Source organism: Arvicanthis niloticus, chromosome 17 (assembly GCF_011762505.2).
Source record: "Arvicanthis niloticus isolate mArvNil1 chromosome 17, mArvNil1.pat.X, whole genome shotgun sequence".
Taxonomy (NCBI): domain Eukaryota; kingdom Metazoa; phylum Chordata; class Mammalia; order Rodentia; family Muridae; genus Arvicanthis; species Arvicanthis niloticus.
In genome coordinates this window covers 25,395,834-25,422,515 of record NC_047674.1, presented here as the reverse complement: position 1 = coordinate 25,422,515, position 26,682 = coordinate 25,395,834, and the positions used below count along the sequence as shown (strand labels likewise).

General features: G+C 42.1%; 1 long non-coding RNA gene across 5 annotated transcripts in view; it reads right to left on the bottom strand.

Annotated features, from left to right (window-relative positions):
* Positions 1-26,682, bottom strand: part of LOC117722599 (uncharacterized) — a 44,490-nt gene that overhangs the window by 11,272 nt on the left and 6,536 nt on the right. For 2 of the 5 annotated variants that reach the window (XR_013104635.1, XR_013104634.1), the window contains exons 2-3: positions 18,071-18,109; positions 4,929-5,092 (exon numbers count right to left, since the gene is read on the bottom strand). This is a non-coding gene — a long non-coding RNA (uncharacterized LOC117722599). Of the gene's footprint in view, positions 1-4,928; positions 5,093-18,070; positions 18,110-19,047; positions 19,357-24,995; positions 25,410-26,682 lie in introns of those variants that run through there. The other 3 variants (XR_013104638.1, XR_013104637.1, XR_013104636.1) reach the window with 3 other exon arrangements.

Here is a 26,682-nt window from a genome sequence, read left to right as displayed (position 1 = left end):
CTTTCTTCATCCATTGTCCGGCAAAGGGTATCTTTCTCCTCCTCTCAGTGGGTATCTTCGGTTCTCATCCTACCAGATCACACATTTGAACTCCGTACTTGTGCTCTGCTCTGTGGGTTTCAAACAGAACTCATCCTTATAATAGCATATAAAAATGGAGGCTATGCACACCTTCTGTACGCAATCCATTCTGCTAGATGGGAGGGCACTGTTGCTAGAAAAAAATTATTTTTTAAGCCAGATGTGGTACTATAGACTTAGGGTACCAGCATTTGGGGAAGCAGAGGATGAGGTGAGAGAATCTCCTCAGTACAACAGCCTAGGAACTCAGCAACATGCTCAACAGTACAGTGAGTGACTCCTCATCTCAAAGACTTTGGGAAGCCACTCAATGAAAGCCCTCTGGGAATTATTAGTGAGGGCAGGAAGTCTCTTGAAATCCAGCAAATGGCCTCAGAGGATAGCAATGCATTCAGTCACAATTGGATGAGACTTAACCTTGGAAAAGTACCCAAAAGATGATGCCTGAGGTGAGATTGGAACTGAAAATGGAAATAATGCATAAACGAGAGCCACTTACTCCTGGCAGGCTAGACGTAAATGCTGAGGGACATCTGACTGGGAGAGAGACCATCCCATGGGTTGCATGAGTGCATATATTAAATGAAAACCATGGTGCTCCATCTTTTGTATAAGTTACCAGTAGGCAACTCAGCCTGTTCTCCTAAACATCCTTCTGATAATGCCATTTAAATAAAGCCCCAACCTCCTAGCTCTAGATAACTCTCCCCTCCAACACACATCAGTCAAACACCCAGGAAATGAGACACCTGGCACAATCTTCAAGAAGTCTTTGCAGCCTCTGGGGTACCATTTTGTTACCCTAAATAATCACTGACATGTCCCAAATTAATTTAATGCATCTGCTAGAGTTATTTTTCCCACAAACCACACAAAAGTCGTGCGAATTCCAACCCAGAAGGCTACTTGTCCACTCAGAGACCAGGCTGGGGCTTCAGAAGGGAGACCAGAGTGAGGTGAATTTGTCTCCTGGGAACTGAACCTGTGACCTCATTAGCACAGGGTTCTAATCAACTGAGCCACCAGGCACATTCCCTACTGAAGGCACCATGGCAGTAATTTGCTACATGTTAATTCTAAGATTAACTACAGATGAGGAGCATTCCTAGGGGGGCAAAATGAGAAATTTGTTAATTCTTGGGGAAAGATTTAGGTCATCAGTTTTTGAACCCTTTAATTTTAAAATATAATTCTATAATCTTGAAATGATGCCCACCATTCTATACCTTCATGATTTTTTTTAATTGCTGTCTACATCACAAGAACAAAGCAAATGGTGTCACTCCTGCAACTGCAAAAGACTGCCCAAGTTCTTGTTTATAGATTCCTCTGTTTCAAGCACAATGCAGAAGGAACCAGATCCTTGCTGATTTGCTCTGCACCCCGTCACTGTCACCAAAATGCTAAGTCCTGAAGAGACAATCTTCCCTCCCACAAAAAAAAAAGGGAAGAACAATGTTACAGACCTGTCCCAAGACTGGAGAAGCTTAACCTCCTCCTCTCTCTTCCTTCTCTCTTAACCAGCCTTGAAAAGCTAGTGTTAAAAATAGTAAGTTGGTATGGAATATTGTTTTGACGCTGACTTGGGATCCTGTACTCAAATTTCTATGAATATTCCGCCTGCTTCCCAACTCTGAGAACAATTTCCGCTCTAAGGCTACATTAAACATTCAAGCCATTTCAATTTTAGCTGCTCCCACCCTTACTATGACTTTGAACTTGATATGGCTTAGGAAGAAGCCAGAGCAACTGTTTGAAAACATTAATAAAGATGGGCTCTAGCCTGGACTTTGTAATTTTGTAGCAGGACCTCTATGAAGGCATCGTGGGAATGGCCACTGAAGTGTGTCCACACTAGTGTTTCTAAGGGAAGCTAGCTGGAAACCCCACTGTTCTCTGGAGTGATATTCATCATGGAGAAACTCAAGCCTCATACTTGGACATTGGATCTTCTGTTCTAGGAACTTAAAGCAATGATTTAACAACCCTGGCCTGGCTGAGTATGCAATTCAATGGTAGAGCAAGCCCTGGGTCCAAGTGTCTACATAAAAACACCTTGACATGCATACCAAGGCTACTGTCAACTGTAACAGATGCCTCCCACATTTATTAACTCCCAGCCTGGCATTGTGAGAGCATCCTGGGTTTGGTGTTCACCATTAGAGGTTCATAGGAAAGTTAAATCTCCTGTGTCAGCTGTCAATTTTGTTATCGGTAAAAAATAATGGCAGCTGTGATTACTGCAACATAGGGCTACTGTGTACCAGAAATACACATAAAATTATTTAGCTCAAGATTGAAACTGTACTGGGGACCTCACTCAACTATAAGTGAGGGCTGAGAACGCAGCTACATCAGAGCATTCATCTGGTTTGTGTGAGACCCTGTGTTTGATCTCAGCACCACAGAAACCAAGAAGTAAATGGTGACACCATATCTACTATCCGCCTCACTTGAGCAAAGAATCCCCATTTGGGTTTAATCTGTTGCATTTCAAATATCCCAGGCTTTATAAAGCCACAACAACAAAAGTTAAATATATACTACATTCTACATCCACAAGGAAATACTAACGATTAAACTGAACACAACGCAGCTTAAATAGCATGCTCTGATTCACATAGCTAAGAAGCAGAAGCCTAAAATGAAAATAGCTAGCCCTGATTTCCAAATTAATGCCTATAAAAATGTTTTCTTATGAAATGCATTCTAAAACGGCACTGTGAAACTTTCCAAATTAGCGTGACCAAAATAGATGGATGATCTCTCTGTCAACAATATACCCAATTCTTAACCAACCTAAAGGTCTGAAGGTATTTCAAAAACGTATAAAAATATTATCTGCCTATTCAAATAATCAAGCTAAGTACATTTTTATCTGAAAATAAAATCTAAGACAGCCTCATTTTATAGTCAAGAAACTCTCTTAACGTATTCAGTGACCTACAGTTTTAAACAACTCAAGTTCAAGCTGACAGTCAGAAACTAAATAAACAGAAACTAACCTGCTGGGTAGTATCCGTCTTACAGTCCTGGGCACAGTCTCCATAATCTGCAGGGGGATGGCTGGTTCAGTAAAATAAATAGTTTTCATTTCCTCTCTCTATTTCTTGAAACCATACCAATGCACTCATCGGTAGCTCACTTTTAGGGCTTGGTGAGCGCTCTCCCATCTTGCTTAGAAGACGGTGCTTTCTTTTTATGTTGTAACAAAATGGAAGAAAGCCAGTGGGTGCCCAATGTTTTAAAGTGCTGAGTTCTAATTACTTCCTATTCTCTTTCACCAGCAAGATAGTGTTCTTAATAGATTTCAGCCTTTAAATACTGCCTATCATTTTCTGACATTTGTTTCTTTTTATACAATGATACTATGTGGTGAAGGACGAGGGATAGGGAGAGTTCTGATTAATTGGACCATGAAGAAGCAAACATTCAGAGATCAAATCCCCAAGAGAAAAAAATAAATAAAACGTATTATGTGAGGTGGCAACATGGGATTCCTCACAAATGTTCAACATGATTGGTAATTTGATAACACCGTTATCTTACTAATATTTGGAGGAGGAAGGGCATAACTCTTAGGCATTAGCCTTCAGCCAGAATCTTTCTACTTGGTACCATTCCCTAAGTGAGCCAGGACGTTTTTAGGCACCAAAGCATGAGAGTCTTGTAATAAGGTTTTAACAGCCATAAGGGTCTGGGCTGGAGAGACAACTCAGCGGTTAAGAGTGCTGACTGTTCCTCCAGAGGCCTCGAGTTCAATTCCCAGGAACCACGTGGTGGCTCACAACCATCTGTAATGAAATCTGAAGCCCTCTTCTGGTGTGTGTGAGGACAGCGACAGTGTACTCACATATATAAAATGAAGTGTTGGGCCTTGGATGAGGTAACTCCATTTAACCTGCCACCTTCAGTCACGTAACACACAGGTAGAGGGCGTGATTAACAAGTCTCCACCTCCAGAGATTTAAATATTAATGAGTTATCTAAAGGCCAGGGCGTAGCTAATTAAGTTATTCCCTCCCCCTCTACTCCCTCCCTATATTCAGCTTCAGAAAGCCCCCTTTCTATGCTTTCTCGGGCTTAATTCCTACTCATCGGATGTTAAGCTAATCTGTGTGTCTGTGTTTGTGTGTGTCTGTGTATGTGTCTTGAATGTGTGTCTGTGTTCTGTCTCTCTGTCTCTCTGTCTCTCTGTCTCTGTATCTTTGTTGTGTCTGTCTCTGTGTCTGTGTCATGTATGTCTCTGTTTCTATGTCTAGCCATGTCTGTGTGTCTATGTCTATCTCTGTGTTTGTATCTGAGTCTCTGTGCATGAATGTAGATACCCATGGAGGCCAGAAAAGAATTTTTTTTTTTACCGGCAATTGTGAGCCACCCAATATGAGTGCTGGGAACCAAGCTTGGATCTTCCAGAAGAGTAAGTGCTCTTAATTTCTGAGCCATATCTCTAACCCCAATAATGTTACTATTGATTATAATTTGAAGGACATTTTTAAAAGAATAGAAAAACAAAGCAGAAATCAAGCCAATACTTCAAGATGTATCTTTCTTTATGCGTATTTTTTTTTTTAATTCTTAGCTATTGCTTTCATCATATTATTGTCACTGAAAGCATTTCAAAGTACCAGGAGTCTTTGAAGATGCTACACTGTAAGCTCCCAAGGATAGAGGAGTTCAGTTCATGGGAAGTCATGTAGAGCCATGTGACAACACTCTTCTAGCAATGTCAGAACTGTCTGGGGGAGTTGCAGTTCAGACTTACAGCACTCGTTATTATAATACAGAGAATGCCTTATAGACTAGTGATAGTGGATAAAGAAAGAATCATGGCACAGCTCACTTACATTTCTCTTCTTTCTTCCAGGCTCATTGTAACATAGAATGTCTACAGTCATTCCAAAGTTAGGAGTGGCCATGTTGACTCAGGAAGTATGAGCAGAAGGTGGCAGGTGTCATCAGTGGACAGAATTACTGGGAGCCGGGACAATATTCACTGAGTGCCTTCTCCCTGTGGTGAAAGAAGAAGCAGGTAAAGAAGGAGCCTCCGTCACTCCAGGAATCTAAATCCCCATGGAAGCAGACCTCTTTCTGATCCACAGTAGACTTAAGAGAGAGTGAGCGATAAAGGCCTGATCTATTAAGCCATTGAGATTTGAGTGGTAAACCATAACTTTCCATACCTAACAAACAGCAATGGCCCAAATAAGAGTGTTTGAAGTCACTTGTGGTCACAAAGAAAAGGAGAAATCTACATTTCTCCCCACAATAAACAAAGCCTTGAGACTTTCATTCCTTTCCAAAGGAGGCCTATTTCAGACTGAAAGTGCCTACAAAATGGAGAAGTTGGTATCACGACTGGTAAAGGATGGAAAAACCATTTTCACACACACACACACACACACACACACACACACACACACACACACCAGTAATTCTATCTGAATTTAGGGATCTCTTCAAACCATGCTTGACATTAAACAATAAAATATCCTCTCCCTACGAAGCAAGCAGACAGGCCCAGCCCACAGTCACTTCCAAAGCTACCCATTTAAACGTGAACTGCTCAAAGTGTCAGCCACGTTTAACAGATATTTTTTCCCAGAAAACCAGATCTCATCAAAGCTATTACCTTGCAGTATGTGAATTGGAGCAGTAGATGAGAAAATCCCATCTGGTCCTGCCCTCCAACCCTCCCCAGAAGCTCCACCCCCAACAGAGCTGGAGCTGGGTTTGAAAACCTTAGTGCATGCAAAGCACAGAGGCTCTTTGAAGACCTGGCCCAGCCTTATTTGTGAGTGGAAGACTTACTGAGTCTTGCCAAAAACAACAGGGAGGGGAGAAAAAGAGATGGTTTTCTTTTTCTCTGAACTTGGAAAATAAGCATAAACCCTTCTGTTTTCTACAAGGCTGAATGGCTCCAATTTTCCACAATGGAGCCGACCTCTCAGTGGCCACTGCCTTCATTGAATCCAAGTGGCTCCTTAATGGTCATCATCTTTCCTCCCAAATGAATCACATGGTTGTCATGGCCAAAAGAATTGTCCCGGCTTCCTACAAAGAGGCATCAGGTCTTGCACAGTGTTCAGGGACATTGTCAAAACACAGTAAAATAATGTGTGCATAAAATAAATAAAATATGTGCATGCTTTGACACACTACAAGGGGCATTGTTGCATTCATTCCCAGCCTCTACCATGTCTAGCGTGTACAGTCTCTACCTGAGCGAGAACAGGAAAAATAAAAGTACTTGCTAGATACATAGTCAGTACAAAATCCTGAAAGAAAAAAAAATTCCTAAACCTGTGAGTTGGGTTCTATGATGTCTGAGAATGCAGAGTAAGGTAGAGAATTCAGTAGTTCATTCAGGGAATATATGCAGTGGTGATTGTAGAGCCTGAATTATAAACACAACATTCACACACAGAAGCAACTCCTATCTGTATCTTCTAGCTACCAGGAAAGTTTGGAAAAAAAAAAAAAAAAAAGCCGTGGAGTTGTTATCCTGTTAGGTTTCATCCTATGACAGAATATCGAAGGTAAAAAAGGGAGTGCACATTTGTTTGACTCACACTCTCAGAGGCTTCAGGCCAAAGTCAGAAATATTACAGCAGAAGGACAGAACAGAACACAAAGCTGTTTGGCTCATGATGACAACAGGATGAGCTGGGCAGAAGTGGGACAAGAGGAAGATAAGGAAAAAGGAGGAGGAGGAAGAGAGGGGGAGGAGGAGGAAGAGGAAGAAGGAGGAGAAGAAGGAGAGGGAGGAAGAGGAGGGAGAAGGAGGAAGAGGAAAAAGAGAAGGAGGAGGGGGAGGAGGGAGAGGAGGAAGAGAAGGAGGAGGAAAAGAAGGAGGAGGAGGAAGAAGAGAAGGAAGAGGAGGAAGAGGAAGAAGAAGGAGGAGGAGGAAGAAGAAAAGGAAGAGGAGGAAGAGGAAGAAGAAGGAGGAGGAAGAGAAGAAGGGGAAGAGGAGGAAGAAGAAGAAGGAGGAGGAGGAGGGGAAGAGGAGGGGGAGAAGAAAGAGGAAGAGAAGGAGGAGGAGGAGGAAGAGAAGGAGGATAAAGGGAAGGAGGAGGAAGAGAAGGAGGAGGAGGAGGAAGAGAAGGAGGATGAAGGGAAGGAGGAGGAAGAGAAGGAGGAGGAAGAAGAAGGAGGAGGGTGAGGTGCCAAAGACAAGATATATTTTTTTAAGTATGCATCCCTAGGATCTACTCCTTCCCACCAAGCCTCACCCATTAGTAGAACATTCAATATAATAACACTGAAGCTCTCATGCTTCAGTGACATTTCAGGAGACTACCAACTTGCGACTAAGTCTTCAACACAGACACATGTTGAGGCACACTTTACACGCAAGCCTCCACAGCCATCAACATAAATGCTAAGAAGAAGGTACTAAACCTTCCATCACTATCAGCTGGGCAGAAATCTCAACTGAGAGCCTTAACATGCACTTAAGTTTGCCAAATAAAGTAGGATTTGAAGAAACAATGGGAGAAAAAAATAGTGTTTATGACCATGGGGAAGAGAGAGCCATCTGGACAACCAAAGAAAAGTCACTTACAATTGAATCCAATTGACAAGTTAGTGCAAACTGTATGAGAGGTAGCTGTCCAGTGGTGTGTGTAGGCTTGAATTTATCAGTAGCTTACAATTTTCAAAATAAATCACCATGAAAGAACAGGACATAGTACATCCATTAAAGCATAGAGAACAAAGACACAAGAAGGTCATGGCTAGAGAGAGTCAAACGATGCTTAAGGGATACAGAGAGGGAAGTAGAGTATGAGGCACAGAAGAAATTCCAGCAAAATCACCGAGAAGAAAGGAAACATGGTGATAGGAAGAACAGTATCAGTAGACTGCTTTTAAGGAGAGAGAAGAATTTGAGCAGTGTATCAGTTACGTTTCTACTCTACATTAAAAGCACCACGAAACACAACCTATAAAAAGGAAGGGTTGTTGGTCTGGAGTTTGCAGTTCAGGAAGGATCAATCTGTCACCATCACCACGGGAAAGCATAGTAGCAGGCACCAGGCATGGCAGCAGGAATAGCTGAGAGTTCATACAATGAACCACAAACAGGAAACAGAGAGAGCCAACTTGGAAAGGCATAAGTTTTATAAACCTCAAAGCTCACCCCAAGTGACACATTTCCTCTAGCAAGGATACATATCCTAAGTCTCTCCAAATATCCAGCAACTGGGAACCAGATATTCAAATGTCCAGACTATGGGTGACTTTGCATTCAAACCACCACCAAGGAGGAGGAAGAAATTGGGAAATCTCTACCAATCAGAAATAATTCTGCACAAAGTCAGTAAGTACTGGCTACTTAGAAAATACACTGAAATGAACATCAGAGGCAAAAGAAGAATCAGCACAGGCTGCATCATTTGAGCCAGTGCTGATAAATATATTAGCTCTTGTCAAAGCCCAGCACAACTCAGAGAAAGGAAAGTCCTTTATTATTCAAGACACAGGTAGATTTTTAAATAAATAAATAAAAGGGGAGGGCTTTTTTTTATAAACCCCTAGATTTTGATTAAAGTCCTTCCATTTATTTCTCTACTCCTAAAGCTCACATTCATCCAAATCCTTAGAAAAGATGCTGCCAATCTGTTCCATGACTTTGCAAAAGGCATGGAGGCTCTGCCCACATTTCTTCATGTTGTTCTTTGATTTTGACGTAGCTGCTTGAACCCTGCCATTCTTGTTTCAAAATTTAGCCCTTCCGAATTTGTTTCCTGAGTTAACTGGCTCCCTCTATCTCACTAGAATTTTTAGCTCAATGTATCAATCACTTTAAACAAAATGGGCCCGCCATTTAAGCATAGAAAGACACAATGTATCTTTCTCAGAATTAATTAGTGTATGCTACTTCCTCATAGAAGTTATTGATCACATAGCTGTTCCTTAGACTTGTATCTGCAATACAAACATTCGCTTTTATACTCCCAACCCATAAATCCTAAAGTTTCAGAGAGATTTTCATGTTCCACACCTTTTCTTGCAATGAATTGCACCTCGGAAAAAAAACACTTCCTTGTCGACTGTACCAATCTTTGTCACCAACAAATTCTTGCTGGTTCACAGCAACCCCAAAAGAGAAAACTTGCACCTTAAATAACTAGTGGAAGAAAGGAAGAGAGAGAGAGAGAGAGAGAGAGAGAGAGAGAGAGAGAGAGAGAGAGAGAGAGAGAATGATGTTTTTATAGTTAGAATGCTAACATTTTCTAGCCCCAAGGTAGAAATACTGATAAACCAAACTGTCCCAGATCATCTTTGTAATGCTGTGGACATTATTTTTTAAATATCATCTAGAGAAGAATCTAGAATTCTGATCTTCAGGTTTTCATTGAATAAGAACATGAGGGTATGTCATCTGTAGATAAAATGTTTCTTATTTTCTTTGCATAAGTGCTCAAGAATTCACATAAACAGTGAAATGCTTTCGTGGGACATAAGAAAACACTCCCTGAATATTTTCCAGGAACAATGACCAAATTGAAGGATCTCCTTCCTCCTATACAAATATATAAACCTCCCTGAGCTGGTGCTCCACACCTAAGCTCTGAATAGTAATATCCCATCTGAACAGGATGAAAAAACTGTTTCAGAATCAGAACAATGAGAATGAGCACTGTGGATCGCAGCTGAAGGGCTGGGAAGCATTTCCCAAAGAATCACACAAGAGCATCAGCTCTCTTGTCCTGTTTCTCTCTGTACCATCTTCTATGTTGGCTGCAGACCAATGCTGAGTCACTGCAAATGGTGCCCACTTTTGACTTACAGAGCGGTTTTTCTACAGAGCGTCTTGCATCTCTGTGTTACTTCCCCGGAAGTCCTTATGATACCAAAGTGGTATTAACTATACATATGCATGTCTGCAAAGAGGCATGATGGAGTCTGCAAGGGGCAGCACAAACTTGTACCAGCTAACACAAATGGATATCACTCTGCCTTCTTTGACGGCTTTGTCAACAATAGACAGACCCGGAGAGTAGAGAAGGTAGAAAACTAAATACAAATCCCCAAACCACAATGGATCTGCAGGCTGGCCAGGAACAGAGCTGTGACCTGGCAGGATCCAACGAACCAAAAATAATCAGATCTCCCAATTGTGGGCAGTCATTTCAGGTTGCCACCAGTGAAGACAAAATAGCATTAAAAATGGACAACATAGTTTTCACTCCTTTAAAAAATGACCTCAGACTAGAGAGATGGTTCAGCAGTTAAAGCTCCTCTTGCAGAAGACCAGCATCCAGCTCCCAGCACCACGTCCCACTGCTTACAACTACTTGTAGCTCTTGTTCCAGGAACTCCAATGTCTTCTCCTGTCCTCCACATGCATGTGGCACTCACACACACACACACACACACACACACACGTATATACAATACCTACATATAAATAGAAAAAAATAAAAATAGATCACTGCAGGGCATGGTGGCTCATGACTTTAATCCCACCATTCTGAAGGCAAAGGAGGGTAGAGACGTCTGTGAATTTAAGGCTAGCTTGGTCTACACAGTAAGTTTCAGGTCCTGGGTCACAACACAACCGAATTGTCCAAATTGAAACTTCTGTTCCTCACCTTGCTGTGGACTCAGAATCAGTGTATTGTTCTACCAGAGAAAACAGTGCAAGGTGACTAAATCAGCAAAGTGCTAAAGGGAAAATTGAGGCAAGGTATATTGCTGTTTTTGACAATGCCTCAGGGACAAGAAAAGTCATAGCCTTTGAGGGTAGGGATATATGTATGTATGTATGTATGTATGTATGTATGTATGTATGTATGTTCTGTTTCAGTCATTGCTAAAAATTAGTTTATAATTTTAGGGGAATGAGGGTTATAGGGCTGGAAACCAGAACTTCCCATATACTAGATAAGGATGATACCATTGACCTATGCCCCTAATCTATGTTTCAATCCTGAAATCATTCTACCTACCTATCTACTTAATCTATCAATTCATCCATCCATCACCTCTCTAGCTACCGAGCTATCATCTAAGTCTGTGTGCATGTATCTGTCTGTCTATCTCTGTGTGTCTGTGTGTGTGTGTCTGTGTGTGTGTGTCTGTGTGTGTGTGTGTCTGTCTGTCTGTCTGTCTGTCTTCCTGACAAATCATCTTCCTGAGAGCCTGAATCTAGAAGCCATCACCCCTTGTGACACTGAGGTTTGATCTATACAGAATATGAAACAGAAGCTTAGTTAGGCAAAGACAAAAGAATGGTTGGTATCTGGAGTGCAGCATGCATGTAAGTCTAATCCACACACTCAGCTAAAACATGGATATGACATATCATGAGGACTCTAAAATAATCTAAGGAAATCTTTCAAATGATCCTCTCAAGAACTGATGCACAATGGGGTCCCACTAGCTCCAAAATATGGGTCTTCATGACAACACAATAATTAAATGTAAGGTGAGAACATTCCAGGACCTTCTAGAAATTGGAGAGGCACTATGTCCAGTATGTAGAAATGCAGAAATCACCTCTAGACTAAGGCTGCTCATGCTCACTGGAAGAATATTCTACATGAGGAGAGTGGGTGCATCTAGCTGACCACATCACTGAAGCCTGCAGAGGCATGAGCAGCTCTCTCAGAGGAATAACAAAACTCCCAGGCCACTTCTGTCATTCTCAGAGCACCCCTCTGAGGAATGAGGAATTCTTTCTGACCTCTGAGGTTGAAATACCATGTGGAATCTTTCTGAATCTATCAAAAGCCTGGCATCTGTGCACAGCCCGGGAGTCTCTGAATTCAAAACAGGACCATTTCCTGGCTCACAACTCCAGCTCCAAATTCCTTAGGCTCAGAACTGATGGGAAAACAGATCCTCCGAGTTCTTCTGATTTGGAAATCATTCAGACTGACAACAGATAGGAAATTGACAAGGAGATTTGAAATCTTCCATTTACATTGTCCTTATTTGTTCTATGTGGTAGAGAACATCACACCCTTAACCTTGATTTTCTCACTTCTTCCAGCTGAAAACAAAACCCACACTGTGAGTTAAAGTGTGTATGTGTGTGTGCGTGTCTGTGTGTGTATGTGTGTGTGCGTGTCTGTGTGTCTGTCTGTGTGTGTGTGTGTGTGTGCGTGTCTGTGTGTCTGTCTGTGTGTGTGTGTGTTTGTGTGTCTGTGTGTCTGTGTGTGAGAGAGATCTGGAAGGGAGCAGACCGTCGTGTTTGCTGTGCCACATGGGCATTGTAGAGGAGTTGTACAATTTTAGGTGTCTTTTCTCCCAATCACGTCTCTACGCCATCTGTGCACCATTCAGCCAAATGACATCACCTATGCTCCACAGGGAACCTTCCCAGGAACAGCCTAAGAAGGAATGCAGCCATACAAAATAAAAGCGGATAGTGTTGGCTGACTGATGATATAGCGAGAAGGGTGTATGAACTTCCTTCCAACACTGAACTCCAAAATACCCAAGCTGAAAAGGACATCTAAGGTCATCAAACTATCTTTTCTTTATACAAAGGAGGCTCACAGAGAGTGCCTACTCCTTACAAAAGCCAATTCCTGTGGTTTCTTAGACTTAAAGTTTTTCCAATAGTAGAGTCTTCAAGAACCTGTCCTAGCTACTGGTAGGAGTTAAGCATTCTCTGCAAAAGAATAAATCACACACACACACACACACACACACACACACACACACACACACACACTTGTATGTAGACACACAATAGTGTATCAACTCAGGAGCCCCTAAACCTCATCTCTTAATGCTTAACAGATCCACGACCCCTAAGTTAACAAATTCTGACCAAGAGTAAGCAGCTTTTCTTTTTTCAAAATTTACCAACTCTTTAATATACTCTAGCCATAATTGTATGATCTATAAAATTCTGAGGGAAAGCATTTCCAACAACTCAAAGAGATGATTTAATCCCTAATCAATATTTCCATATTTCTAACATGTGTCAAGGAAAAGAAAATGTTCAGGAGAAATTGAAACCTATACATATTTCACTAGCGATTTCACATATGGACCTGGAATATCTTTTCTCCTAATATGGAAATGGCTCAGCAGTATTTAAATGACTCCTTATTCCAAGTCATATAAATATGCACCAGATGTATCTTTTGTAAATGTTATGTTTTTCAAGTTCTCAGCATTTGCAAGTAGTTGAAAGCTATGTCAAGCATGCTTTAATGGGGCATAAAAGTGTATTGTATTCAAAGAGATAGCACCGCTTTGTAATGGGGAGAAATACAAATGTTGTCGATGGATACATTTCCACTTATTGATTTATGCTACACAGCAGAATGTTCTGTATTCTTTACCCACAAGTTCTCTATCAGTTAAAATCTAACCACATATAAAAAAGCCATGCCTACATTAACGGATTCTCTAGATGACAGAAAATTCCAAACACAAAATCAGCTCCATCCCACACCTAAATTTAACAGATAAGAAAAGCTGAACCCAGAAAGCATTACACTGAGGGGGCCACAGTGCTAAGCCACTGTGAGAGAAGGTGGAGAAACCCACAGTCCCCGAATATGAGGACCTTACTGCACTCTTCACTGTGCTGTCTCTGATCTGCACAATGAAATAAACAAAACCATAAGCAAAGCATATATCACATATTTATTTTTTCTGAAACAAGTGTAATCTATGTCTTCCAAACTGTAGAAGTATCTTATGGGAATTAAGAGCAAGAAGTAAAACATCCATGGTCAGCACTAATGATTTTTAAAGTCTATTATAATGCTTTCTCTGATATAAAATTTATCTGACTCTAGATGAGCTATTTCACTGAGACTACACAAGGTTCCAGTAAACTCTTCTCTGAACTTTTTTTGGAATATATATATATATATATATATATATATATTTTCAAAAGAAGTTAAGAAATGTTTTTAAGTCCCACAACAACCGCCTTGAAAACTGTTTGGGGTTTTGTCCTATTATAAATAAAAGTTACAAAGAACGATAGCTCTTTTTGTAAAACTTTTTTTTCTTTTTTGTTAAGGAAAAAAACCAAGTCTTATTCTCCAGGAGGCTCAAGAATCTCTAAAGAGAACAAGGCACCTCTCTGCCACATTTCAGCAGCTACAAACTCTCACCCACTTCATTTTTTTCATCATATCCTGCCTCAAATTCTTCCTTGGAATGTGACAGAATACTAAATAATGGACCAAGTAGCAAAGCGTTGTTCTCTGAAACCCAAGCAACTTTTCACTTTGACCTTTACGAATACATCTTACCCTTCTGAGCCCAGTGACTGCCGTGAAACTATCATGTAAAGCAAAGTTTTTGCATACCATATATCCCTGTCACCATGAGTGGAGGACCCTTGCTTCACAGAGTTCCAAAGATGAACATATATCCTCTCCAGCTCCAAATGAAAGTACATATTTAATTTATCTGAACAGTTTTGCACATCCGGTCAGCACCTGAATCAGCAGCCCATAGTCCTTATTTCCTCCAGAGAGAGACTGCAGGCAAGGAGACTCAGAGTCTACTCTCCATGGATACTGGGTGGGTCTGAAACACTGTCACTATCTCCCAGGCAATATCATGACTCCTAGGATGATTGAACAGTGCTCCTTTGTGGTGCTCACTAGTCAAACTGGTGTTATGTGCACTTCCATCAGCAAGCCCTGGTGACCTCCACAACAGGGTCAAAGCTCCTGCACCAATAGTCAATGTCATAGTTAGGAGTGTTGCTTTCCATCAGTAAGTGATTTTCTTTCTCAGGGTTCAGGGAGATGCAGAAACCAATACTGTTCTGACCAGACAGGAAAAACAAGAGAGTGTCGATACAACCAGACACTTGCCAAGATGCTTAGTTTAGTTTGCCTTCCTTCCGTGTAAATGGAGCATCCACGGCAGAGCTGAGCCATGTTACTAAAGAGCCATCTTCTGCCCACATCGTCACAAAAGGCTAGGGTACAGAGACAGAGCAGTTATGAAGGTTCGTGAGACCTTAGGAGCATTTGCCACCTTTGTTCTGATACAAAATGGGATGAGGTGGCTGAACCCACCAAGTGTCACAGAACCATCTTGTAAACTAACACAGAGGTGCCCTGAAGGGGCAGTGTCCAGACAGCTCCAAGATGCCAAGACAGATAGAAAGTGAGACCTACAAGCCCCACCCAGGTACACACAAATTTGGAAAGTTGTAAACCATTGTCATTGAAAGACATTGTCTTGCCGGGCAGTGGTGGCGCATGCCTTTAATCCCAGCACTTGGGAGGCAGAGGCAGGTGGATTTCTGAGTTCAAGGCCAGCCTGGTCTACAGAGTGAGTCCAGGACAGCCAGGACTACACAGAGAAACCCTGTCTCGGAAAAACAACAACAACAAAAAAAAAAAAAAAAAGAAAGAAAGAAAGAAAGAAAGAAAGAAAGAAAGAAAGAAAGAAAGAAAGAAAGACATTGTCTTTAGCAGACAAGATACAACTTTAAAACCTAGTATCCCCCTAATATGACCTTGTCACATGGTGTATCCCTCAGTCCCTCAGCTGATGCATCTATCAATCCCCAAACTAAGTCCACATTGGAGAGAGTCTTTAGAAGAGGAATACATATAAGGTTCAACCTTCAGTGTAATTTCTTAGTAAGATATTTTAACATTATTAACATCACCGTCCATATTGGCTTTATGGTGATTAAAATTCTTGGAGTCACCCTGCTCACAAATGAGAGGAATTTACTCATAAGAATTCAACTGTTCTCATCTCCCCTAAAAGTAATTGATTGAAGAATGCTGAATTCTGGTGGGTTAAGGCGCCCTCCATTCCATGCAGAGAAAATCAGCACATGCAAAAGAATGAAAAAGAAAGGGAGCAGAAGCCAGGTGAAGACCCACACAATTGCCTCTGCCACATGGCTTTGGCATGTGCCCATGGGCACGGTAACCTGACCCCCGCTTGGCAAAATGCAGATGGAGTGTAACAAGGACAATTCTAGACAGAGCCAAATGAAGACCCTCTGTGTTGAAAGATTCAGCTCAGCTCCCCTATCTGTTCATTGTGAAAACAATGGCCTTAGCTTGTTTTTAATTCCCAGGGGGCACAAAGGGAAAATCCTACCCAATTTAAAGGGATGCTAAAGAGATGTCTATTGGGAAAAAGGAGTTTAAACTGAAAAATTTCACATCCAGCTGGCTGCTGGTCCTTCCACCAAGTATTCTCCCTAAGAACACTCTCATGCTAAAATTGATAGCTGGCAATAGTCAACAAAGAGTCTAGTCTCCATAGCATCTCCTACCATCCCCACCACAGTCAGTCCTTGCCTGCCTTGTATGAATTGACCCAAAGGCAATGTCCTGAGACATCCAAGCCAATGTTTTCCCAAGGCTTGCCATTCATAACTGTAACACCTTTAAAGCATAAGGCTCAGATGAGAATTTAGGAAGAGAAAATACCCAATGGTTAATGCACTGATCCTTCACGGGGTTGGGGGGAATGTATACAAAATTTACTTTAATGTCTACAAAAATCAATTTGGCTGTTACCCAATATCTGCCGTTAAACCGCAAGCAAAACATCAGCTTCTGGATATACCTGGTCCTGGGTTGATGGCTAAGACTTGGATTATAGAGCTGATACCCAGGCCAAACCCTCTGAAGAGACATCTATGAGCTGTAAGTCAATCTGAAGCTACTCTCAACCCTCACAAGAGTTAGAAAAGCCTGGTGGGCAGTGTTTAGTAAAAAAGGTGGGGGATTAAGTGTCCTGGGGAAGGAGAAAAGATGCAGTCTGGGCCACACTTCCCTGAGGGATTTCGTAGTTGATGCAACTTACTTCCTGTTCACAATTTATTTTACTGGAAGAACCCTCATCACGTAGTGCCTGGGAGTTTCACAAATGAGACTCTAGCTACCACATAACACAATGGCTACTGCTGTCTATAGCTCCCCAACGTCAGGAGTAGGCAGAAGCATTATTTCAGGATGGCTTTTTGTTTATAATAAAGGGAGGTTTTGAAAAATCACAGTACAACGGTTTTTAATGTCTGAGTTTGCAGTTTCCTTCCTTTCTTTCTTTCTTTCTTTCTTTCTTTCTTTCTTTCTTTCTTTCTTTCTTTCTTTCTTTCTTTAAGGCTAAGGCTAAAGGCAGCTGATAGTGGCCAGTCCTGATTGGCCAACATCTGTTTCTTTACAGGGACCTTACTTGCCAAGTAGCTGGACAGCAATACCCATTTGGTATTCATGGGAAGTGCTTGCCGAACAATAATGACAATAATTGCCTCTGATTCTTGTGTTTACAACACTGCCAAAGTATCATTAGGGCCTTATTTATAGATAATAATGCTTATTAATCACAAGTATTTGAATTTTGGAATGTATTAGATTAATATTCTTTTGTACCTCAGTTCTGTACTAATGCTGTGAAAGACATTTACTGAATGCAACTCATTGGGAATGCTTATTTTGAGCTGAAAAATAATGTGTGTAATTTGCAGGTGAAAGATAAAGAAATTACATGGCTACCTCACCACAGAGACCCAACAGCCAATGGGCAGAATCTGGCCCTACCTCTCAAATGAGAAGGAAAGAAAGCAAAGTAAATATGCCTTCCTTTTATTAATTTGTATTTATTTATTTTTTGTAAATACTTAGATGGAGACATTCCTGACAATGTGTGTGTCATTCTGTTACCTTTAACCTTCTGCGGATGGATCACTTTAAGAAAAGGCTCTGGGGGGAGGAATAGTTACTGTTTCCATAATAACTTCATAGTGCACATACATTTTTAAAACTCAGTGGGGGAAATGGGTGACTAATAAAGACTTACTTGTTACACGACCCTCCTTATTTATGAATCTCTTTCTACACATTTAATTTCTGTGCAGGCACATATGTAATCTGGTAAGTATTTTTCTATGCTTGCGTGTAACCAAAAATAATAGCCATTAGAAATTTCAAAGGAGTATCGCTGGTTTTTCCCCCCCTAGGTTAACACAAGGTCCGTTAGAATAATAAAAACAACTTTATAAATAAATAGACAGTATTACCAGTTCATGGTCCACTCGGCTGGCTCCTCTTTCCTGAAACTGTAACAACAAAAAAAAAGATGAAATCTGCTGGGTTTTCTTCTCCCCTAGCACACATTTTTATTTACGCTTGCAGTGTTCACGCTGTGTGTAGCTGAACAGTATTCAGCTTGTTTAATTAGGGGACTGCAAAGCAGAGGGACATGATTTGCCAGTAATTTTTCAGAATGAAAGCAAAGTTTATCAACAGAAAGTCCAGGTGCCCGGTCCTTTAACAAGACTCTCAACTAGATACCATTTTTAAAACCGCCTGTAATTAATGTCTACTAATGTTCTTTAGCTAAGCCCGTATCGGTTCAACACCATGCTACCCTACTGACTACATTAAGCTGTCTCCAGCCCATTGCCACCCACAATAATTAACCTCACCCTTTCTCCTGCTCTCAACTTTGTCCTCTGCATAAAGTGAGGGGGTTGCACCTTTAAATCCGCCAAAGAAAACTGTCCCTACAAGGAAAGCTTAGAAGGCTTGTTCAACCAATGTCTCCAAGTCGGATCATTCAAGGCAACTAAGACCCCAACTCATTACGTGTAAAACACTAACATAACTCACAGCTTCATGTAAACAATCTTCGCATTCCCAGTTGAGCCCTTTACTTTCAAAGCGTACAGTGATATATGCATGATTCTCCTGAGTCAAAGTAGGAAGGTGACCAGTTACCTAACAATTCAATGGGTATCCGTGGTAAGCCTGGTAAGCTGGGCCCCTCAACTCCCTCTATGTAAATATGGTGTAAATGTCCACAAGCACAATGATCTCAAGTCTGTCCAGGGGCATATGTCCGTCTCTGCTGACATTGCTTAGAAGTAAGCATCGAAGGATGGCTGACAGACTCACTCCAAGTCTTCCAAATTTACTTATAATAGCTAATTTAGATTGTACAATTTTCACTATTTTTTTTTTTTTAGCAGCAAAGAAGGAGGGAAGGCAGAAATACCTGAATTCTATGAAAAATTAACTCAATTCTCCAGTTTATTTTCCTTCTTCAGACATGGTCTGATCGTGTCTTTAAAAGATGCTGCTCCTTGGATGAGGAAAAAACTAGACTCTGAGAGGCCACAGATCTGTCCTAGGATAACTGACTGTGGACCATTGTTCTGGGAAGAAGGAGGCTGAAGGCCTCATACCTCCCTGTGTTTCTGAGACGCCTTACTACACATCTTACCCAGCTGCTTAGAGACTTGGCATGGAAGGCAGAGTATACAGCTATAGAAGAGAAAAATGGGGAGGGAAGGGAAGGGGGAGGGAAGAAAGAAAGAGAGATTAGTCTATGAATCTGAGTTTAAATTTGAAGGCATTGAGAAGATATTTCTTTATGAAAATTGGTTTGACAGAATAACTTATATTCCACCAACACCCTGCAGTTTTCTACGAGCCTAGTTGGATATAAAACTTGAGATCTGTCAACATTTTATAGTTACCCTGATTTAATAAGCATTTTCCCTTCATTTCTTTTAACTGCCAAATTTTTTAATGAAATGGAATCTTGGTGCCTACATTCTGGGGGTTTCTTATTTGCTACATTATAGTTCTGTCTGCTTTTAGACCGCGAATGCCAAAGCCTTTATTCCTACAAATCTCTCTACATGTGTAATTTGAGCTTGCCTAACTATTTCTTTACCCACTTCATTAATTAAATTGACAGAAAAGGTTATTTTCCCATGTTGTGGTGAATGACTCTTCAGATGAATTTTTGAATGAACATTTCACTGTCTTAAGTTAGTACATACCCCCATGTCCTTACATCACACCACAGCAGCAAACAGGAAACTTTCTTAAAAAGAAAAAAAAGCAACTCATCTTAAACTTCTAACTAAAGAAATATTTTTACTTCTTCTCAATCTTTGATTTTATTTTTTTTAATTTTTTGAATTGTGCTATGGCTATCATTTAATGTTGGACTTTTAAAGGTATTGAGAAATAAAATTCAAAAAATTATTAGGTTAAACTAATTTTCATTTCACACATTTGTCACTAATATTTGGAGACCACTGATGAGCTATAAACTTTTAAGTGCTCTTCCAAATAAACAGCAATAAATCGCACTGAGGAATCAGTATCATCATGAATGTATATATTTTGCAAGGCAAAATGTACTTTTATATAGGCTTAAAAAGTCAAGATTATTTTATAGTAGTTACATAAATAAATGAAATTCATGAAAAAGTTCCTGATCACAGTTTTCAGAAAGCTTCAAAATTTTATCAGTTTCATTTGTTCAACTAGGACCACTACCTCTTGAAAGAGAAAATGCAGGTCCGACATTTCTTTACATTTGGTTAACACAAATGAGAATTTGGACTCCTGCCAATGACTGTCAATTTATTCATTTTGACGGTAATCTTTAACAACAACAACAAAAAAAAGAAGCTTCCAAAAACTGAAGATTCAAAATATCACTTATAAGTACCAGGTACGTAACATGTCACCCTTATCCAAGCAAATAATTTCAAAAGCAAATACATGCTTCAAATTTGCTTCTTTAACTGTGTTTGCCTACAGACCACCTTTTAATGCACACAGAAGCCCACCCATAACAATAAATACCTTTAAAATTATTTCTTTATAATGAGGAAAATTAAATAAAATTGATGCTCTTTTTTTTTTTTCAATGTATTGGGAATTAACTTTTGGTCTAAGACAATAGCATTTAGTGTATGAAAAAAAGTCAAAGGTTATATCACGTTAGATGGAATATTTATAATTTAAATGTGCATTTTTAAAGGATGCTGTCATTTTTACTTTACATGAAACACATTATTTAAGTACATCGCACTTTTAAATGGGCTGTGCTTAAAATAGTACTAGGAACCTGTTCTTTTCTGGGGAGTCAGCTACCAAAAGCCCAATGCACATTGGAAGAGAAATTTTGAATTGTTTCAGTATCACACATTCAGTTCCTCTTGCTTTGAGTTGCTGCTATTTAATGCATTGTTAATCATAGAACTCAGTGTATTGCACATGGGCATGTTCTATGCAAATACATTCAGTTGGGGTATGTATATATTTTGTTATGTTCTGTACATAAACATCTACCCTTGTGCATATGTATATTTACATCATGTGTAAATATGTGGAGTATATTACCAAACTGTACTATACTTAAGAGGAGGAGGAGCTTCAAGGGAGTGCCAAGCAATATTTTAGTTAACTGTTAACTGAGTACATTTTTTTTTTAATGAAAGTCATTAAATTGTATTTTTGGTTTTGTTTTTCACAGTCCCAAAGGTGGGTGTTGACAGACATGATTATTTCCTGTTTTCCAAAAGGCCAGTTTTAAAATATTATGTTAACATCTGCTTTAAATAATTAAAAGTGGAACCATCCCCTTTGCATCTACCTTCTCCTAGAAAAGCCTGTGGGCAAAGTTCCTGATAAATAATTCAAAGAAAAAAACTTAACTTTGATTTCACAAACAAAAGTTCATCCACTGAAACACTAACATCCCAGCATTAACATGCTTTGTTAAAATGTGGCTGTCTCTAAATTATCTCATGAAAAGGACTGACTGACATTGTATCAAGATGCTGGCTGAGGATGGCCTCTTGAGTTAGGCTAGTGTCCGTCACAGTTACTCAGAGGTTTCTCCAGGACAGAAGGGTCTCAAAGAACTATGTAAAATCATCTAATATTATGAGGTCTAAGAAATAGATGTAGACCATATTTACTTATGGTGAAAATACACATATGCACAAGCATACATGTTTATGCATGTAACAAGATCTATACACAGCCCAACTGAATACATTTGCATAGAACATGCCCATGTACAATAGACCAAACTTCTATGGTTAGCAGCAGCAGCTCAAAAACAGAAGAAAGGGAATCTTACTCATACTGAAAAATACCAAAGGTAGTTCCTAATTATTAGAAATAATTGGACACAAATGTACAGTAGAGGGTAAGTGTAAGCAAGCATGAGGTTTCTTTCTATGTTCTTCAGAAATCTAGTGTTATAAAAATGCATTTAGGTTCACAGCCCAGAGGAGAAGAAATCCTTTCATGTGTTTATAAATACCCTGTCCTGTCTCCCCTTGAGAAGTGAACAAAACTGGACGGGACACAGAAAGGAGAGGGAAAAAGTTCCTGGTTAATGATTTAAGAGAGAGGAATTTATTTTGCCCCAACTTTCCTTCAACTAGTCCACTTTTTTCTCGTGGAGAGATAATTGACAACCCCTGTTTTGTATGAAATTATGGAAATCACAGACTAGAAGAATAGGAAGTCATTATTTCAGAACTGAAAAGAGGTAGGTGTCTTTACTTCCTCTTAAAATTTCCCATTACTGGAAAGGAGCCAGAAAGTTGAAACGGTGCAAGACAGACCATGATTGTGGGCCGAAGCCCTCCAAAAAAAAAAAAAAAAAAAAAAAAAAAAAAAAAAAAAAGCCCAAAACCTTTTAGTCACAGTCCTTTAGACCAAGGCAAGAGAAAACCAAACTGCTACCCTAAACTCCCTAAAAAGTGGTTTCTGAGTGCATGGGCCCTAGGCTAAAGCAAGACCAAGCTGTATGATGCTGTCTGTTAGCTAGTATTGTCCCTCTAGGCATAACTTTGGCTCACGTGGAGCCGGCTGTCCATAACAGCCCTGGACCACGAGGGACCACAAGGGAGATCTCTGGGGATCTGCAGATGACCTAACCGAAAGAGGGAGACGCACAGTGGATAGAAAACAAGCCTGGGGCAGACGGGGACTCTAAGCTCTGCACTATAGGTACCCACACTGGCGGGAAAACGACTAGCACTGAGAATCCTGCTATGCCTCCTGTCGTGCCTCCTGTCCTGCCTTTCCAAGCCCTGCCCTGGCCTGCCCTGGCCAGCGCTGCCCTGCGCGCGCGCCTCACTCACGCGCACACGCCTTAGCACACGCACACACCCGATCACGCACACTACTCCCAGTGTCTCTGGCCAGACCGTGGGGCAACGTCCCTCTTTAAGGAGCGACGGCCCTGCCCTTCCTAGCCCAGCCCCCGCAAGGGAGCAGAGAGACACTGTGGGCTCTGGAGAGCGTGGGCCGCGGCAGAAGAGGCACGAAGGGCAGGTGGCTGCAGGGGCTTTTCAGTGAAGGGCGTGCAGCGGCGGGAGGGGTGCAAGAATCTGGGGCTGGGGGTGCCTTCTTGGTGGTTCTTTTCCGCAGCCGCAGGGGACTCGCCTTGAGGAGGGCACTATGTGCCTGGTCGCAACACCTAGGTTGGAGCTGTGCGCGCGCATGGGGGAACCTGGCTGGCATACCCGCAATTGAGTGACCCAACGCGGCTGGACACAAGCGCGTGCCCTCTCCGAGCCCGCCTGCAGAGGGCGCCCTCACGGTGGCGCCCGTAGGGCTGGCCCGTCATCCCCCAAAGCACTAGGACTAGCTCCTTCCTGGGGGTTCGGAATGGTATGGTCACACTAGTGACCATCTAAGGCCAGGAGATGTCACAGTTCGCAATCCTTTTTGTTTGCTTTCTATGCTCCGTAGCTAGAAGACGCCTGGGTGCAGGATGCAGGGAGAGATAGCCTGCAGACCAAGTGATTCTGCCAAGTCACAACTCCACTGCGTGTTGGGGGCGGGGGGGGGTGTCTTTTTTCTGGAAGAGCTTCACAAGGCTAGAAAAGTTTTCTACCACTTGGGACGGGGGCGGGAGGACACAGAAAGATGAAGTATAAATCTTGCTTCCTAGGGATGGCCAGAAAGTATTAGAAATCTCGTGGACAAGCTGTGCCCACGGCTTCGCTGCCTCTTACCGAACAGCACGCAAGCTCTTTCACCTGAGGCTCCCTTAGGAACCTCACAAACAGTCTGGGCTTTAGGCTGAAGGAGGAAATGACCCTGTAGACATCGTGCCCCCAACCACATTCCCGAAGGAACAAGTTCAGGACTTCACAAGGACATCGATCGAGGCTTGACTGGACCCTGGACTTCTCCAGGTACTAGTGAGCGGACCCGGAGGAAAGTGTCTTAGTAAAACTGAGACCAAATTTTTTGACACTCCAAACCAGAGTAGCTCTATCCCCTCCTCACTGCAGTTCAACTGAGCTTGAGAGAGTGACATCCCTCCCCACCCTACTCCCGATGCCTTTCCCATACCTAGCAGCCAAGCCAGGGCCAGGGATGTACAGAAAAAAATTTAAAGACACCCCATCTTATAAATATGAGAATTTCATCAGGCAGCACAGATTACTCAAAGCGTTCCGTTTTTCTGCGAGCCAATTTTATTAGGATTTATTCTCATTTGTGCTCGACTTCTCTGGGGAAATAATGCTTTGATTAATGTAATCCTGGCCCAGGATCCGCCTCACGCCCCTCGACCCTCTCCCAAGAGAAAGGGCCTGTTTGACAAACAATAACAGAGGCGCAACTCTTGCAATCTGCCCACACCTTTGGAGGTGGCTGGGAAGAGGGCGACACTAGTTCACACCCAACTAGATAAAAGCAGTGTAGAAGGAGGGAAAGAGAGGGCTCTGTGGTGGCGAACTTTACAGACACAGACGCAGAGCAGAGCCCTAGATACCTAGGCGGGAGGGGGGAAGGGAAGGCTCCTGGGCTAAGGCAGGAGCCTCGGAGTGGAAATGAGTGCGTGGATTCCAGTGCGCGCCTCTCCTCTGCTCGCTCCCAGTATCTACTTCTTTTGTCCCTCGCCACAGGCCTCCACAGCAGAGATCTGCGCGCTGCGGTTGTGCAGCTTGACCCCAAGGGTATATCCACAGCGCCCACCCGCGGCCCCAAAGCACCTAGAGAGCAGATCCTACGGGTTAACCAACCACACCAACCTGAGACGCCCTACAGTCGCCAAAACCCGAACCAGAAGCCCAGATTCTGGGACCCAATTCAATGGTTTTTCTCATCCATCAATCCTAACATGCATCCATCCATACTTGCATGCATACATGCATGCATGCATACCATACAAATCGGTGGACAGACGGCGCAGATAGTTCTTTGCCCAGCTATGGGCTGAGAACGGGCGCCCCCTTTGCAGTCTCTTGCCTCCTGTTCAACCAAGACCCCCTCCGCGAGGAGAGAACAGCTCAATTACGGAAAGGAGCAAAGAAATGAAATCCCGGGCTCAAATGCCCTGCCCACCGGAGCTTCTCTGGTCCCCCTTTCTGTGGTGCGTTCCCCACCCCCACGGTCCCCAGCTCAGGGGCGGTCGGGGACGCGCGGCGGTGCTAGGGGTCCTGCCCCGCTCCGCGGGAACAAAGCCCGCCGCGGGAGCTCGTGGCCGCGCTCAGAACGGGTGACAAAGGCAGGCAGGCGGTGCCAAGCTCCAAGGCAGCGCTCCTATGGCCGGGCGAGAAGGAGGCCCCAAAGATGGGTACAATTTGCACCCAGATTTTTCTGGGCTTCTGTGTGTGTGTGTGTGTGTGTGTGTGTGTGTGTGTGTGCCCAAAGACCTGTTGGGTGACTCCGCTTTTATCTATCTGGTCCTGCAACCTCACTGGTCTTGCTGGGGTTTTTTTCGTGCCCGTTTCAGTCTCCTCAATCTAGCCCAGCTTTTTTCTCTACCTCACTCCTTTTACCTCGGCCCCCTTTCGCTTTGAGGGCTAGCTTTTTTCCCTTTTTTCTTTCCCATGGAAAAGCACTGTTAACCGGATTTGAACATAGACCGCTCTATGTTCAAATAACACTCTAAAAGACCTTTCTGGGCAGTCACTGGCAGAAAGGGGGGAGTAATGGGAGCCTTTTAATTTTATTATGCAAACTACACTCTAAATAAAATAAAATGCCCTTAGAATGCGTTCGAAGAAAGACAGACTTAGCCCTAAGGCCCAACAGATTCCTGCCGAATTCGGCAAACGTCCCTGTCGGCTCCCACAAATCACTTAAATGGTAGGGTCGGGGAGGAGAGAAGAACAACCTCCACTGTGGAATGGAAGTCCCATTTCACATGAGAATTGGAGCTCAAGTCTCCTGGGGAAAAAAGTTCTAATCATACATTCTAACCCTGGGTGGGAATTGCTGCCAAGACCCTACCAATAAAATCGAACATTTTTTTTAAATTTGGGGTACTTTTAATGCTGTTTGTTCCAAGCAAAATTTTACTTGATCAGTTTTGTGAGATAAAAATAAAAAAGAACACAGTCCTCGGCATTTGACAGTACATGCCGTGACTTCTGGGTGATTTTTGTGCCCTGGTTTAATACTAAATTAATGTTTGATGTTTATCAACTGTCGCTCTGAGCCAGGGATCCTCTCCTCGGGCTTTAGTAACCAGAGTCCCTGCAGAGAATTTAAGCAGAAAGGTGAATATGGAAAAGCAATACTGGACACACAGGAAGCCATTGTGAGCAAGATCACATCATTCTAACACCTTGGCTTCCATCAAGTAGTTTAGTGGCTGAAATTATACTCTTGCAAACTGTGGCATATTAGAAGCAGCAGTTCTCTGTGAGTACATCCGCCAGTGTATTTTTTAAGTAGAAAATTTTTCTTGAACACACCAGTAAAGCAGGGCTGTCCCAGACAGGCGGTGAATTGGGTGGGACCCCAGGGAAGGAGCAGAGCTGAGGAGTGAAGGCTCCAGCAGCACCGGAGAGAAGAACCACAGAAGCAGTGTTTGGCAGAGATGTGAAAAGAGCAGCAGCCATCA